The sequence below is a fragment of the Lepidochelys kempii genome, chromosome 9 (genome assembly GCF_965140265.1).
Source record: "Lepidochelys kempii isolate rLepKem1 chromosome 9, rLepKem1.hap2, whole genome shotgun sequence".
Taxonomy (NCBI): Eukaryota; Metazoa; Chordata; order Testudines; family Cheloniidae; genus Lepidochelys; species Lepidochelys kempii.
In genome coordinates, this window is record NC_133264.1 from 21640651 (window position 1) to 21656374 (window position 15724).

At 43.8% G+C, this 15724-nt stretch overlaps 1 long non-coding RNA gene across 1 annotated transcript; it reads left to right on the forward strand.

Annotated features, from left to right (window-relative positions):
- Nucleotides 1-5293: 5293 nt before the first annotated feature.
- LOC140917211 (uncharacterized) lies at nucleotides 5294-9234 on the forward strand. Its single transcript, XR_012160746.1, has 2 exons — nucleotides 5294-5441; nucleotides 6024-9234. It is a non-coding gene; the product is annotated as an uncharacterized lncRNA (long non-coding RNA).
- The last annotated feature ends 6490 nt before the right edge of the window (nucleotides 9235-15724 follow it).

Here is a 15724-nt window from a genome sequence, read left to right on the forward strand (position 1 = left end):
GTATGTTAAACCTTTAAACACAAAAATAAAGAGAAGTAGATGTCAAAGAGAAGCAATAATTCAGCAGTTACTAAAAACGTTACGGAACAAATGTTGCTGTAGCAGACACAGGCATCTCTCACATAAGGCTATTCAGCTAATATAATAAAACAATTCAAAAAGAAGTTCCTTCAGTGGACAGGCAGATACAGCAAAAAGCCAGGAAGAAACAATTGGCTCTCTGAGGGCCCATCAACACAGGCAAATAAACAGTCAGGGGACTGTGTTACCAAGGTTTCATCTACCTGTTTAGATGAGACTAAACTGTAGCCTGGTCTACACTTAAAAATTTTGCTGGCATACTTATCTCTATTAGGATTGTGGGGGGAAAAAAATCACACGCTAACTGACATAGCTGTACTAGTGAAAGCCTTCCTGTAGACAGTTAAATCTGCAAAAAGGACCTTTTGCTTGTATAACTTCATTGGCAGCGGGTATAATAGGCCAGGGGAGGCTAAGCCTCCCCTGGTGTAGCTGTTGGAGCCTGGGCCGTGGTGTCCCTGCCTGTGCTCTGCCCCTACTCCCGAGGCCCCTCCACCTGCCTCCACTCCACCAACCGCCCCCAGGAGGTCCCCGCTGCCCTCCTCTCCTCCATCCCCCTCCGCTGCAAGGCCGCCACATCCCTCCTCTCCTCCACCTCCCTCTCCTGTGAGGCCCCCACCACTGCCTGGTGAGTCCCTCCTCTCCTTTACTCCACGCCGCTCTCTGGAGGTCCCCGCCGCTTCCCATGTCCATCCTCTCCTCTCCCCCACGAGGCCCTCCCCCACTTGCCGCATCCCTGCAGGCGGTGGGGGCCTTGTGGGGGAAGGGAGTAGGAGAGGAGGGATGCAGGGAGTGGCAGGTGTGGGGGTCTCATGGGGGAAGGGGGTTTGGAGGAGAGGAGGGACGTGGGGAGCAGTGGGCAGGGGGGCCTTGCAGGGAAGGGTGTGTGGAGGAGAGAAGGGGTCTGGGGAAGGGCTGCATGCGGAAGAGGTGGGACAGAGAGCTAGCCTCCCCCAGGGGAAGTTTCACCTGCCACCCATGCATAGCTTATTTTGGTCAGGGCTCAGGGGTCTATTACAGGAGGGGGTAGGTTGAGGTTCCGTGGCCTGCAATGTGCAGGAAGTCAGACTAGATGATTGATTGTCCCTTCTGACCTTGTAGTCTGAGGCTATATCTAGAATAACACTTTTGTTGGCAAGACTTTTGTCGGTTAGGGATGTGAAAAAAAACAAACCCTCCCTGACCGATAAAAGTTTCACCGACAAAAGTGCCGGTGTGGTCAGCACTATGTCAAAGGGAGAGTGTCTCCTGCTGACATAGCTACCACCACTCGTTAGGAGGTGTGTGTGGAGGGATTAATTATGCTGGTGGGAGAGCTCTCTCCCACTGGCATAGAATGGCTACACAGAAGACCTCACAGCGGCGTAGTGGTATAGCTGTGCTGCTGTAAGTTCCATAGTGTAGACATACCCTGAAAATCTGAGCTTGCTGGTAGAACTCTACCAGTAGAACACTCGTGTAAACAAGGCCTGTATTGCAATCATGTTGCAAAACCCTGGATCCAAATCTTGGCCTGCAGCTAGAAAGCTTGCAACCCAATGCAGGGGGGAGGTTTGAACTGTATATATGAAGTAGATGACACTCGCAATAGAAATGTTGGTTGCCCTGAGAATACTTTTGGAGTATTCTCTTACTATACTATACAACAAATTGTGGTCTTCCTGTAACTGCTTTTATTATGAGACCATATATATTAACAGAACTGTATTGGTTGTGTCAAAAGGCAAGAAATGTAGTTTGTGTTTAAATATATTGGAATATTTATAAAAAGGGCAAAGAGGATACGTTAATATCAATTCTTTGCTGAGAAAAGAGGACAACCTTAATTTGGAAAATTGTTTAGTTTCCTTTTGTTCCTGAGCTGAAGGTAAATAAAGGTCAAAGCAATTATTGGGGACATTTTATGTAAGTATAATGGTGATATTCCTGAATTAAATAAAAGACGTGTTCCTCATAATGGAAAAGTACTTAGAAGAACATAGAGAGAAACTGATGTGAGTTTTGAAATACTGGTGTTTTTACAAAGTCCTGGTACCTACAGGGAAGTGATTACATGAGAATCTCAACTTGTTTGTTTCTAGCTCTTGTGATTGTAGAGAAAATCCTGAAAATGTGAACTGAGCTCTCTTCAAATGGCTCAGAATCCAGAAGGTTGGGCTGAGCTTTGAGATAGTGTGGGTGAGGTGCTGGGGGTGGGGAAGGATAGAAGGTGGGAATGTCTTTATCAGTGGGGAATTACATTACAACATTAGTAAAATCTGCAATATACCTTTTCATCTGATCAGCACTAAAATAATATAATTTGATCAGCTACTAACTGTTCCCTGCCTGCCCCGCCCCCCATAGCATATGAATTGTGCCCTGTGTAGGAAGGCAGCATAGAGTAGTGATTAAAGAATGGCTCTAGGAGTTGGATAACGTGGGTTCTGATACTACTCTGTCAAAAGTGTCTACTAATTTTGGGAGCCCAACTTGAGATACCTAGGCCCTAACTTTGAGGTGCTGAGCACCCTTAATGTTAATACATTTCAAGAGGAGTTGCTGGTGTTCAGCACCTCTGAAAATGAGGAGCCTGATTTACCATCATATTTCTCCACTTACACAGCAATGTAACTCTATTGAACTCACTAGCTGTCACCAGTTGGGGCACCCAAAATTAAGGGAGGCTCCTGAAAATGTAGGCCTAAAAGATTTTCTCAAGGTCACACAGCAATCCAGTGTTTCTCAGTTTCCCCATGAATATAATACCAAACTTTGTGTAGGTACTTGGTATACTTGAATTAAAAGTGCTGTATGAATGTTACAATTCAGTATCTTCATACCCAGCAGTAGACCTTAACTTTCCTGCTTCTGATGCCTGGATGTGAGAGTCAGATATATACAAATAGGTGTTTCTGGTTACCATTAGGTTAAGCTGTTTGACATAATGTGCTTAAACTGATCTTTGCAAAATAAGCTAAGAAATCTAGTACTTAGATATTTCCTTCTGACAAAGAAGTATGTGGAAGGGAAGACGTGTCCCTAAATACTGAGTGTTGGCCAAAAGGCATTCTATGTTGACTGGTTTTCTTGTCTCTTGTGGTTCTCTGATTAATTTTCCAGCCACACTTGTGTTGGTGGGGGTTATGTCAGCGGTCATATTCCTTTAAGGTTGGTTGATAAATTTGGTCAGTTTCTAAAAGCACCATTAGTCAGCTAGCTGGAAAGCATCTGCAACAGAAATAATATAGTGTATTTTTTCTTCCAGCAATAGTCTCTGCAATACAGTCACCACGTGGTAGCTTTCACTGGTTTCTAATTAGTAGACACACATCTATTGGCTAAAGATAGTCGAAAAACAAAACATTTTTTAAAAAATTGTGTTTTATTTTCTATTAAAAAGTCATCTGGATGGAAATGCTAACTGGCTCTACTAGTAGTTTAATCATTTGGAAACTGAAAATCTGCTACCTTCATTCCTCCACCTGTCTGTGAATATGAATATTTGGGACCAATTACCAAGCCCATCCAAAAATATTAATATTAAACTCCCTTCAGATCCAAATTTATCACTGTTTTGTTTTTTAACTTCATTAGATCTTGACCCAGTAAGATCATACTAGGAGTTGCTGCCATTGGATTTAGAAATATTCATCTTCAGTCTCAGCTGAGCTTATGCTTTCACTGCCATGTTCTTCTGATGCCACTTCCTGCTGAGATGAGGAAGAGTATGGAAAATCTGTAATATCAAAGCTGTAGTATAGTCTCATCTAGCAGTTTGCATCCATCTTCACTTCCATGTCCTTTCTTTTAAATGCATTATTTAAAAATATATATTTTGGCCTCTACCTCTGCAAAGAGAGCTGACCACTTGTCTGACAGAATCTGTCTTTTCCCCTATGAACGGAGCTGGCTGCAGATGACAAGGTAAATCACAAAGCCACAGAAGTGTTCAGAAACCACAAAGGTGACTCAAATTAACATTCATTTTCTTCTCTTAACTAAGCTGTTATACCAAAATTCCTTAGCACTAGAGTCAGTGCTGTTTGACAAAGCATAGGGATTAAAACCTAAACAGTTTATCCATTTACTTTTTCTTCTGAGAGTGACTCTTTTGTAAGCTGGATGTGTATTTTAGTTACCAGGAAATGTGTTGTAGCCTTTATACTGGCCATCTTCACAAGCAGTGTGAAACCATTCCCACCCCCCACATTAAGAGATTCACTCAACCTGCCAAGGCCCAAATGTGTAACAAAGATTGAAAGGAAGAAGCCCTCCACCCCTCTGAAAAGCTTATTGAAGATATTCAAAATGTTGATTCCTCTTGTAACATTAATAACGTTCTATAACTTTTGTTTGATTCTTTATTTCTGATGTAAAGAGTTTTCAATAGCAAAAGTGAAGGAACATCAACTTTGGGTGGAATGAAGGTATGGATAAGGTCCTCCAAATTAAAGGCCATGTGCGGGGCCCTGGAGGGATAGGGGAACCCAGCCTTAGCTCGATGGACCCTTGCAAAGCCTTCTGCCAGCCTTCTGCCTGACACCTCACCCTGTCTGACGAAGGCGTTGCAGATGGGAGGCAGGAAGGAACAAGAGTTGGGAATTTTTCAACACAAAGTTTTTTCATCTGAAAACCTCAATTAGTTGAAATAAAAACTTTTAACAGTTTTGATGAAATTTCCTCTGTGTAGATTTCTCAGGCCTAGGATGGAATTTCTCATCAGAAAGGGACCAGACCACCCCAAGGTCAACATTTCTGCATAGGGAAGATGGAGGCTGAAGTCCCTGCTCTGAAGCAGGCAGTGAGAGATGTGAACCCATCCCAGGTGAGCTGAATGCCAGAAGCCTTGGCTGCCCTGGGCTGGACTCTCTCACTCCCTCTTTTCACAAGAAAATGTGCAAGGTCTTGATTTCCCTTCCGACCCAACTGGGAACAGATGTTGAAACCTTCATTCCTCCCAACCCTATTCCTGTTTTGTGCCCAGCCCACGGTGGGCCAAGTCACCCACCCCTCAGTGCACAGAACCTGTCCAGACCGAGCCAAGCGTTTTCAGTCCTTGTCCAGGGTCCAGCCTGCTACTAGGCCGGGGCCAGGAGTCTTCAGTCCTCATCTAGCCTGCTCCCCAGACTACAGCCCCCAGCAGCCTTTGGGCTGGTTCCTGCTACACACGCGCGAGGCGGAAGCGCACGGACTGCTGGGGCTTGTAGGCGGCTGGGTCCCTCTGGGGAGGAGGAGGTGGCTGAGCCCCGCCCCGGCCGGGGGAGGGACAGGCGCAAGACGTGGGGGCGGGGGGGCGAGAGGCAGGTCGGTACCTGAGCGCGGCCCTGCCGGTGCCATCGCTGCTGCAGGCGGACCGCTGGCGCCGGAGCCGGGCAGGGGTGAGGCGGGAGAACGGGGTGTGCGCCCGAGCCGCCCAGGCCTGAGGGAGCCGGTGCCCGTGAGCTCCAGGCGGGCAGCAGCCGGGGGGCCCCTGGCTTTGCAGTACTAGCGGGCAGTGTCCGGATCCTGCTCCTGGCGTCCCCGCAGCGCCAGGCAGGCAAGCCGGGGAGCCTGCCCTTGTGGGGCGCGCGGCGTTAGCCGAGCGTGCTCTGCTCCGGGCGTCAGACCAGCCCCTGCAGCAGGCAGAGGAGGGGGTGAGCCGGAGCCCCGCTGCTCGTGGGTTTGCATTGTGCGCTGTTCTCCGCTGCCTCTGTCCTAGCCACCGGGCGGGCTGGCTGGATGTGCATTAGTAGAACAACCCAAAACACGAGTCGATTTGCTGCCCTGCATCAAAGCTGGCTGCAGCCATCCCTGTGTGAGACCCCTGAAGCAGGGGCCGCAGGGGGGAACCTGACCTTGCCTTGCAATAGCAGAGCATTGTGTCATCGGGCCGCGTACATCCCGCTGTAGCATCCGAATAACCCTGCCCTTGGTTTGTTGCACTAACAGAGAGTACATTGGTCTTTGCTATCTCACGTCAGATCTGTCCCTGTGGGAGCTAGCTGAAGCAGCAGCAAGAGGAGGTGGCGGCTAACCAGCCCTGTCCTTGTTGGATTACTTTGTAGCACCAACATGCGCTGATCTCTACCTTGCATCAGAGTCATCCCAGCCGTCTGTGAGTGAGTGAGCCCACTTGAAGCAGCAGCAGGAGCAAGAGGCTGCAGCTAGCCCTGCCCTCACTGGGCTTGCATTAGCACAGCATGCATTGATTTGCTGCCTTGTCTTAGACCCATCCCAGCCATCGGGGTGCGTGGTGCATGGTGTGGGAGATACACTGTCTCTATAATAAATGATAGAGGATACAATGACTTTGCTGTCTTTGCTGGGCCGGATCATGCGTTACTTCTTGCTAAGACCAGAGACCCTGTTCCTGCTATGCATCAGCCTGGCCCTCTGGAGTTATTTCTTCCACACTGATGAGGTGAAAACCATTGTCAAGTCCAGCAGGGATGCTGTGAAGATGGTGAAGGGCAAGGTGGCTGAGATCATGCAGAATGACAGGTTTGGGGGGCTGGATGTGCTGGATGCAGAGTTCTCCAAGACCTGGGAGTTCAAGAGCCACAATGTGGCTGTCTACTCCATCCAAGGGCGGAGGGACCACATGGAGGACAGGTTCGAAGTGATCACGGACCTTGTCAACAGGACCCATCCCTCTATCTTCGGGATATTTGATGGGCATGGAGGAGAGGCAAGTTTGTGGGGTGATTAATGCTCACAAGGGGGAATGAATGGATGAGTCCCCATTTCTGGGGCTTTTGGGCCAGATGTTCACTTTTTTTTTTTAAATTCCAACAGAGTTCCTAGGCTCAGGGGCAGGGCTAAGTCTTGGGTCTCCCTTGCCTTCCAGTATCAGAGCTCTTGGAGAAAACAGGGAGAATCCGTGCATCGACACGCTTTACAGCAGGGAATTGTTTGGACAGTAAAAGCTCCAGGAGGTGGATTCTGCCTTGCAGAATAATTAATACAGACTGCCTGGATAATCTTTTGTCAGGGAATGGTGTGATCTGGGCTCCCCATTTTGTGAGGGACTGGACTCAGCAACAGCAATGGGGGTTAGTCAAGGGGGAGACTACACAGAATAAACTTTTTTTTTTGTAAAGAATTAATATGAGCAACACTAAGTTTTCATACATAGGAAGAAGCTTTATTTCCCTCAGTAACCCATCCTCTTGGTCAAGGCAAGAGAAGCCCACGGAGCTTCTCTTTATCTCTTGCATCTCTCCTGTTAATGATTTGTTTCCCCTTTTGAGGGGAAAGCCAGGGAAATTCATGTTGCCACTAAAATTTTTTGCTTGCTGTTGCTAAACCTTTTATTTCCCAGCCAAGGAAGGTTTTTCCTTTTTTCACGTTGTTTTCTGTGGCTTACATTATTACTTGATGAGCTGCATCTTTACCTCAAACAGTAGTTGTGAAAACCTTCTTTAGGTTTCCCCCCCTATCTAGGAGTACAAAGCTGCCCTTTAGCTGTTGGCACTGCACACAAAGAGCAAGTTCTTGTAACCGTGGCTTATTTTTCAGAGTGGGAAGGAAATTTAGAAGGAAGGTCCCTTTATGATATCCTAGCTTCAGCCCTGTTATCTGTACAGTATCAGGTTTGTGTACGATTAGGGAAGGAGTTTTTTTGGAGGAGTTGGAGAAGAGAAGCATGTTAAAATTTCTTCTCACCAGTTGAAGAGTCTGTGTGTGTGTGTGTGTGTGTGTGTGTGTGTGTGTTACTGTGCTGTGGCATGATGGCTTTGGATTTCCTTCAGCTGCTCTCACATATCAAGCAGCCAAGGTATCTTCCTAGAAAAGCTCTGACAGAGATCAGGCACTCAGGGAGCACACAAGGACAGCAGCTGCTGCCCTTCTAAACCTAAATGTGCTGTTTCTAAACCCCATGCATTGGACAGATGGGAGAAAATTGCCTTTATCTCCTTTCAGACAAAATGGTTGAGGTCTATGTTTCTATTGTCTTGCCTTGGTTAGGATTTTGTCACCTCAGTAATAACAACTGATTGTATGAGTAAACTTAACACTTCGATTATTAAAGGCTTTTGTCAGGTTTTTATATTTGGTTGTGACCAATACCGTGTTTTTCCCCTTGGATTGGAAGGAGGGGTACATAGCAATGCTAGCTTCCTAGCCATCCTCCAAGGAGTGGCAATTAAGTTGTATAGAGAACAAATTCATGCCTGCCCTGCTCTCCACAAACCTAATAAAGATCACCTCTGAACTGCTCTGTCCTCTGAGCCATGTCTGAAACCAGAATGTGGAGTAGAAATGCAAGTTTAAATTTTTTGAAAACTCTAAACAATTTTTGTTGTAGACACCAGCCAGTCAAACCATGTCTGGAACAACATTGAATTTTGTTTAAAAAGCCCAATATAGACAAATACATAGTACAATCACTCTGTGTGTGTGTGTGTTCTGCCCCTCTCCTCTGTGGGGACAGGAGGTGCTAGAGGAAATCTAAGCACTTGTTTCCAAAGCTGAAGATACTAAATAATGTAAGATTAGAAAGTGCAATTAAATAACAAAAATATTAATACAAGTACTTTCACTTTTAATAGACATAGGTCTGACCTCAGATTCTAACACTATATACATGTGATATATTGAACTAATAACTTTATATCTCTGCAAACCTCATTTACCTTCTATACTAATATCCACCTGCTTCTGGTGCCTCTGAGGATTTGTTCTAATTGATTAACATTGTGGGCAGTGTTTAAAATAAAAAGCTCTAATTTTGAGGGCTTTAATAGATCTCTCCAAACTTTACTCAGGCTAATGTCTTAAAATACAGATTCCAGTACCCATTATCTAGCTTTCAAATGAAAGTATTGTATGGGTCCTTATTTACTACTTTTCTTAAGAAGCAAGTGTCTAAGCGCTTCATACATAAATGGTTTTCTGTTTTTGTGGTGTTTCATAAAATAAAATGAGTTATCAGAGCATGACATGCCTGGCCTATGTGCATCACATTAAACACCCTGTGGGCATAACAGTTAATTTTATCTACATATGCTCTGTTGATTTGAAGAATAGCACAATGCTTGCTTTTATTGCATGCAAAATATTTGTCTCGTTTTGGAGTCTTATGTTTAAAGAGTTTTTCTGAATATCTGGGGAGGGGAATCCTAAAACATGGTTAATGGCTCCTTGGAATACTGTGCCTAAACATATAATAAAGATTTCATAATGACTTAATTTTCCATTATTTTTCTTTTGGCTAAGTAGCTTCTATAAAACCTCTTGTCTTGCATGCAAAGGACAAGTGAATGGCAATCCCTGACTTATATGTGGAACAATACATGAAGCAGATTTTACTTTTCTTAACAAAGAGCACTGCAAACATAAAATGCCGAATTAATTCTTCCCTACTATTTGTTGCCACATCAGGTGAAGGACAGAGAAGCATCAGCCAAGTAATATTAATTGCTGTGTAGTGTTAATTTGTGAACATTTTAAGTATTTTAATATTTTACATAAGTAATTCTATTAGTAGTGTGGGTGATTACAAGACCAGAGAGGCAATCTTTAGTCTGAATGGTCAGTAGCCACCCACTGCAAATTTTGATGGCTGCCTAGACAATAAGTAGACAGTCAAGAATAAATATTAGTGGCATTTGTTATAGTTAAAGGTCTGGTTAGCTACTGCAGTTATAAAAGTTAAAAGGAAAATTACTTTGGGGAATGAAACTTGATACATTATATCATGTGTAGTGCAAACTTTCTTTAGGTAAAAATTGATTTGACTATTTCTTGAAGAGCAATATGAACTACTCTTACAGTATGTGTAGAGAAGTGTGTGTGTGTGTTTTAATGGTTAAGGCAGATAACTGGCAGAAGAAAATATGGAATCAGTTCATTGATACTTTATGGTGTGACTTTGGACAGTTCTCTTAAAGGTGATCTACAAATGGGGGTGAAAAAGCTGGTTGGGTGCCTTTTTTAGTTTCTCTAGGATATAAAGAAGGCTTGAAAGGCTGTGTATGCATTTTTAAAAAGAAATTTAGGTCCCATATAGGCTGGAAGAGTGTGAGGAATAGAAAACTAGTTAAATGGTATAATAGCAAACCATAAGCATAAAAACAGACCAGCTGAAAGAGGAAGGGATGTTTAGCCATACTTTAACATTGATAATTTTAAATGTGTAGCTGTATTGTATATAGTTGGCTTTCCTTAACAATATAGGAAGGGAAACTTTAAAAAAATCAATAAATAGCTACGTACTGGATGCTCCCAATAACTAGGGTAAAAGGAGCATTTTGCAGTTGATATCATATTGACCTGTTTAAATGCTCAGAATGTTGAATGTTCTTTTCAACTTTTTTGGGATCTTGGGAAGGGGAGAGGGCAGAAAGCATTCACCAAATAAACAGTTAATGGCTTATTTAAAATACTTGCAAACCACTCAGTACACCCTTTTGTGCCAGAAGATCTAGAAATTAATGTCCTAAGTAATCAGCGGGAGATGCTGATAATTGATTAACTTAGCAGTGTATAAAGTGGGTGGAGTTGGGGGGCGGAGAGCAGTGGCCAGCAGATAACAGTGTAGAGTCCTTACTAATGTTGTCAGGAATGTACTGTATGTAGGTCAACCTACCCTTCCAGCCTTCTGCAAATATTGTAAAAACTTTCTTAAATTCTGTGCCCAGTAAACCAACTAGAGATGATGGCAGACTACTGGAAGGAAAATAGTGTTTGCTTTTGCCTTTTTGACCAAAAAAACCCACCACCCCCGTTTCTTTTTCTCAAGCATTCATTTTTATCCTGATAATGAGAGCTTTTGGTGAGTGCATTATAAGGAAGAAAACAGGCTAATCAGTTGTTTTGCCTTTACTGATATCTTGAACACAGAGCTTGTCAAAACTTGTACCTGACACAGAGGTAATTGTCTATTTCCTGTAACACTGAAGATAAAGTTTCATCACTAGCATTAAAACAAATTAGCTCATCTTGGGCTGATTAGGTTCATTGACATTAAAGGTTCCTATTTGCAGACTTTACTCTTGCATTCTAGAAGTATTTTAACTTAAGTTATGTCTGAAGGAAGTAAATGAGCTTTGATTTTTATTTGCCAGATAACACTATGTCTCATTTTTAATATACATTTTCCAAGACAGTCAGAGTTCATATGAGCACAAGGAATTGTTAGGGTTACTAATGGTTTTCCTTTTATAGTAACTTCCTTCATTCTTCAATCTGGGATCCTTTGCAAAGCACTTACTGTTTACTGAGTAAATATTTACAGTGATGGGGTTATATTGATCCATGATTCTCAAATCTCTGTTGGCCCAAAGAACCCCCCTTCCCCCCAAAATAAAATGAAATATAGCAAAATTTCTGTTGTTGGATAGTAAAACAGTCTCAGCTCATGGGTATGATGTCAGAGAGAGACACTTCTCACATTGCAAAATAACTCTTATATCATTCTAATTAAGACCTGCTGTATACACAAGCTTGCTGCAGTTAAGCTAAAGGTATGGTATTTTAGCCAATTTTGTTAAACTGGTGGAAAACACTATGGTGGAAAACCTTATAGTCATTTTTAAACCAGGCTTATCTGTTTGGTTTGCACTAGCAAACATACAGGTGCAAGCCAAACTGAGATAAATTATTTTAAACAGATGTATGTGTCCAGACACTGACTTGCATTGGTTTAACTCAGTGGTTCTCAACTGTGGTCCACTGCTTGTTCAGGGAAAGCCCCAGGCGCGCTGAGCCGGTTTGTTTACCTGCTGTGTCCGCAGGTTCGGACGATCGTGGCTCCCACTGGCTGCAGTTTGCCGCTCCAGGCCAATGGGGGCTGCAGGAAGCGGCGTGGACTGAGGGATAATGAAATGATAAACAGAAGAAATAGTATTTTTCAGTTCACCGCAGACAACTACTGTAGTGCAATCTCTTTATTGTAAAAGTGCAACTTACAAATGTAGATTTTTTTTTGTTACATAACTGCATTCAAAAATAAAACAATGTAAAGTTTTAGAGCCTGCCAGTCCACTCAGTCCTACTTCTTGTTCAACAAATCGCTAGGACAAACAAGTTTGTTTACATTTACAGAAGATAATGCTGCCTTCTTCTGACTTACAATGTCACCAGAAAGTGAGAACAGGCATTGCATGGCACTTTTGTAGCTGGCATTGCAAGGTATTTACATGCCAGATATGTTAAACATTCATATGCCCCTTCATGCTTCAGCCACCATTCCAGAGGACATGCTTCCATGCTGATGATGCTTGTTAAAAAAATGTGTTAATTAAATTTGTGACTGAACTCCATGGGGGAGAATTGTATGTCCCCTGCTCTGTTTTACCCGCATTCTGCGATATACAGGGCCGTTGTTAGGCATACACGGAATACGCAGCTGCGTAGGGCACCACGTAATTTGGGGCGCCAAATTTCATGGTGCCCTAGGCAGCTGCATGCTGTGTATATGGTGCTGATTCCAGCAGCCAGCCCCATTCCCTGGTCAGTGCCCCTGCTCCGCCCCCGCCGTGCCCCAATTTGACCCCTTCCCCCAAACCTCTGCCCTTGCTCCACCCCACCCCACCTCTTCCCACCCCTGCTCTGCCCCCATCCCGCCCACATTCCACCCCTTGCTCCCTCCCCGAGTGACGTGGCCCACGGGATTAGCGGGGGTACTGGAGCCAGCAGAAGGGTTCTGGCTCACCCCTGCACTCACCAGCGGCGGGAAGCACAGCGACCCGGCCCCAACCCGCTCCGCTCTGCCAACTCCCAGCTGTGTTGCTCCGCTTCCCGCTGCTGCCGCTGGTGAGTGCAGGGGTGGGCCTGACCCCTTCCTCTAAGCGACAGGACTGGGAGCTGGGGGAGTGGAGCGGGCTGGGGCCAGGTTGCTCTACTTCTTCCTGCCACCGGTGAGTGCGGGGGCGTGGGCCTGACTCCTGCTGCTGGCACCAGGCCCCCAGCTAATCCTCTATGCTGCCCTGGTCCTCCCTGCCATGCTGCTGCCCCCGACAGCTCCTTGCCCTGCAGCCCTTGAGCGCAACCCTCCCCCCCCCCACCCCGGCGGAGGGGCCGGGCCCCCCAGCGGAACGGCTGCTTTCCCTGCAGAACGGGTGCAGGTGCTTGGGCTGCGTAGGGCACCACTTCAGGTAGGAACGGCCCTGGCCATATATTTCATGTTATAGCAGTCTTGGATGATGACCCAGCACGTGTTCATTTTAGGAACACTTTCACTGTAGATTTGACAAAACGCAAAGAAGGTACCAATGTGAGATTGCTAAAGATTCGACCCAAGGTTTAAGAATCTGAAGTGCCTTCCAAAATATGAGAGAGACGAGGCGTGGAGCATACTTTCAGAAGTCTTAAAAGAGCAACACTCCAATGCAAAACTACAGAACCCAAGCCACCAAAAAAGAAAATCAACCTTCTGCTGGTGACATTGGAGTCAGATAATGAAAACGAACACGCGTTGGTCTGCAGTGCTTTGGATTGTTATCGAGCAGAACCCGTCATCAACATGGATGCATGTTGCCTGGAATGGTGGTTGAAGCATGAAGGGACATGACTCTTTAGCACATCTGGCACGTAAATATATTGCAGCACCGGCTACAACAGTGCCATGAGAGAGCCTGTTCTCACTTTCAGGTGACATTGTAAATAAGAAGGCAGCATTATCTCCTGCAAATGTAAACAAACATGTTTGCCTGAGCAATTGGCTGAACAAGAAGTAGGACTGAGGTGACTTGCAGGCTCTAAAATTTTACATTTTGTTTTTGAATGCAGTGTTTTTGGTACATAATTCTTCATTTGTAAGTTGAACTTTCATGATAGAGTTTACACTACAGTACTTGTATTAGTATTTTTCCATTCACCTATTTCTTTTGTTTTTTACAGTGTAAATACTTGTGATCAAAAATAAATATAAAGTGAGCACTGTACACTTTGTATTCTGTGTTGTAATTGAAATCAGTATATTTGAAAATGTAGAAAACGTCCCAAAATATTTAAATGAATGGTATTCTAATATTGTTTAACAGTGCGATTAATCATGCGATTAATTTTTTTAATCGTTTGACAGCCCTAGTTAAAATGAATAATTGCAATTGTCTGGACTCTGGAGACTTGACTCTTCAAACCAGCCTGTGTCTTGTAGAAGTGGTGTTCTGTAGAGCCCTGCAGTGGGACTGGGATAATAGCCATAATAGCTGGAGCAGGTGGGTGGGATTGTTGTGGGTGGGATTGGGTGTGCAAAAAAGCCCCCAGACTGTGGTAATTTGCAGGAAAACACTAAATCTCTCCTCAGTTTGTCATAAATAGAATTTCAGCCATTTTTTAAAAGAAAGATTTTAATACTTAAATTTAAGCATGGAATAGAAAGAAATTTGATGTGTATTATAACAAGGTTTAAGAAAGATTTGTTTTATTCTTTTAGTGGTAAAAATTGTCTGAATTCCGTTTATATAATAACGGATCCTATTTATTTTTAGTGGCACGGGGAAGCTCTCTCTCCCTTGCAGGATTTGCGGCATCTAAGGTTTTTGTGGGTGGGAACAGGATAAAAATGCAAGAAACAATGCAGAAGCGGGTGGGAGTGGGTATTGTGGAGCAGGAACAGGATGGGAAGGGGATGGGAGTGGGATTAAAAAAATAGTTCAGTGCAGAGCTTGAGTGTTCTGCTTCTAGCTGTTGGGTAAGAGAAGAAGCGTTATCTTTTCTCCCTCTTCCAATGTTTCCTGGATGTTACAAGACAGACAGTTCTCTTCTACTCAATTCATATTTTCCCCCAGACTTTTTGTAGTCTCTTTACTCCTCCATAAATAACTACACTCTTCTGCTTCCCACAAAGCTCAAACAGCAACAGGAAATTGACATGATTCTTAAGTCTCATTGCTGCCCATAAGGTTCTATATAGCCCCTAGTGAAACTGACCAGTGTCCTGTTAATTTCACTCAATTGACTGGTAAACCTGTGTACCAGTAGAGGCACTGGAGCTGTAGGAAGGCAGCACTGTATCATCAGTTTATATTGGTTCGTATTAGGAAGACCCTTTGCATCTAGAAGGGCTAAGTAATAACTTAGAAATATTAAAATGAAAGTTTTTAAATTTGTTAAACACTGATGATTTTAAGCTTCTCCAATTCTCTGAGCAGATTTTTCAAGCCCTTTGATCGAATGCACTGAGTACTGTGTATGAGCACCCTTCTGATTTTTACATCCTTTAGATTGTTGTTATAAAAGGATTTTAATACTTGCTGTCAAATGAAAAGTTGATCAGAAGAGTACAGTATAGAAAACTTAAATTCTGGCATACCTACAGACATTTTTTCCTGCAAGTTATCAGAATATTGGCAAATAATTTAGTTTATTGAATGAATGGGGTAGAGAGAGGTGGGGGAAGATTTTTAATAGCAGTTTGAGAGTTGTCCATTTATGCCATAATGCATTGTAAAATGACACAGTTCTTCTTGGACCTATATAGATGGTGCTATTTCAGACTGTCTATGTGTTCAATAAGTTAGTCCATGAAATAATAAAACACAAATACTTGTAGTGACTAGTAGGGTTTCAGGTCTAGAATAACAAAGAGGCCATAAAATATTCTGATTGAATTTTTGATGAAACAATGAATTTTTATTCTAGGAAAGTAGCTCAAGGCTGAGAGGTGCTCAGGTGGGATAGAGCCTCTAAATGAGTAGAGAAGCCCCAGGATTGTCAGGTAATACAATGAAGT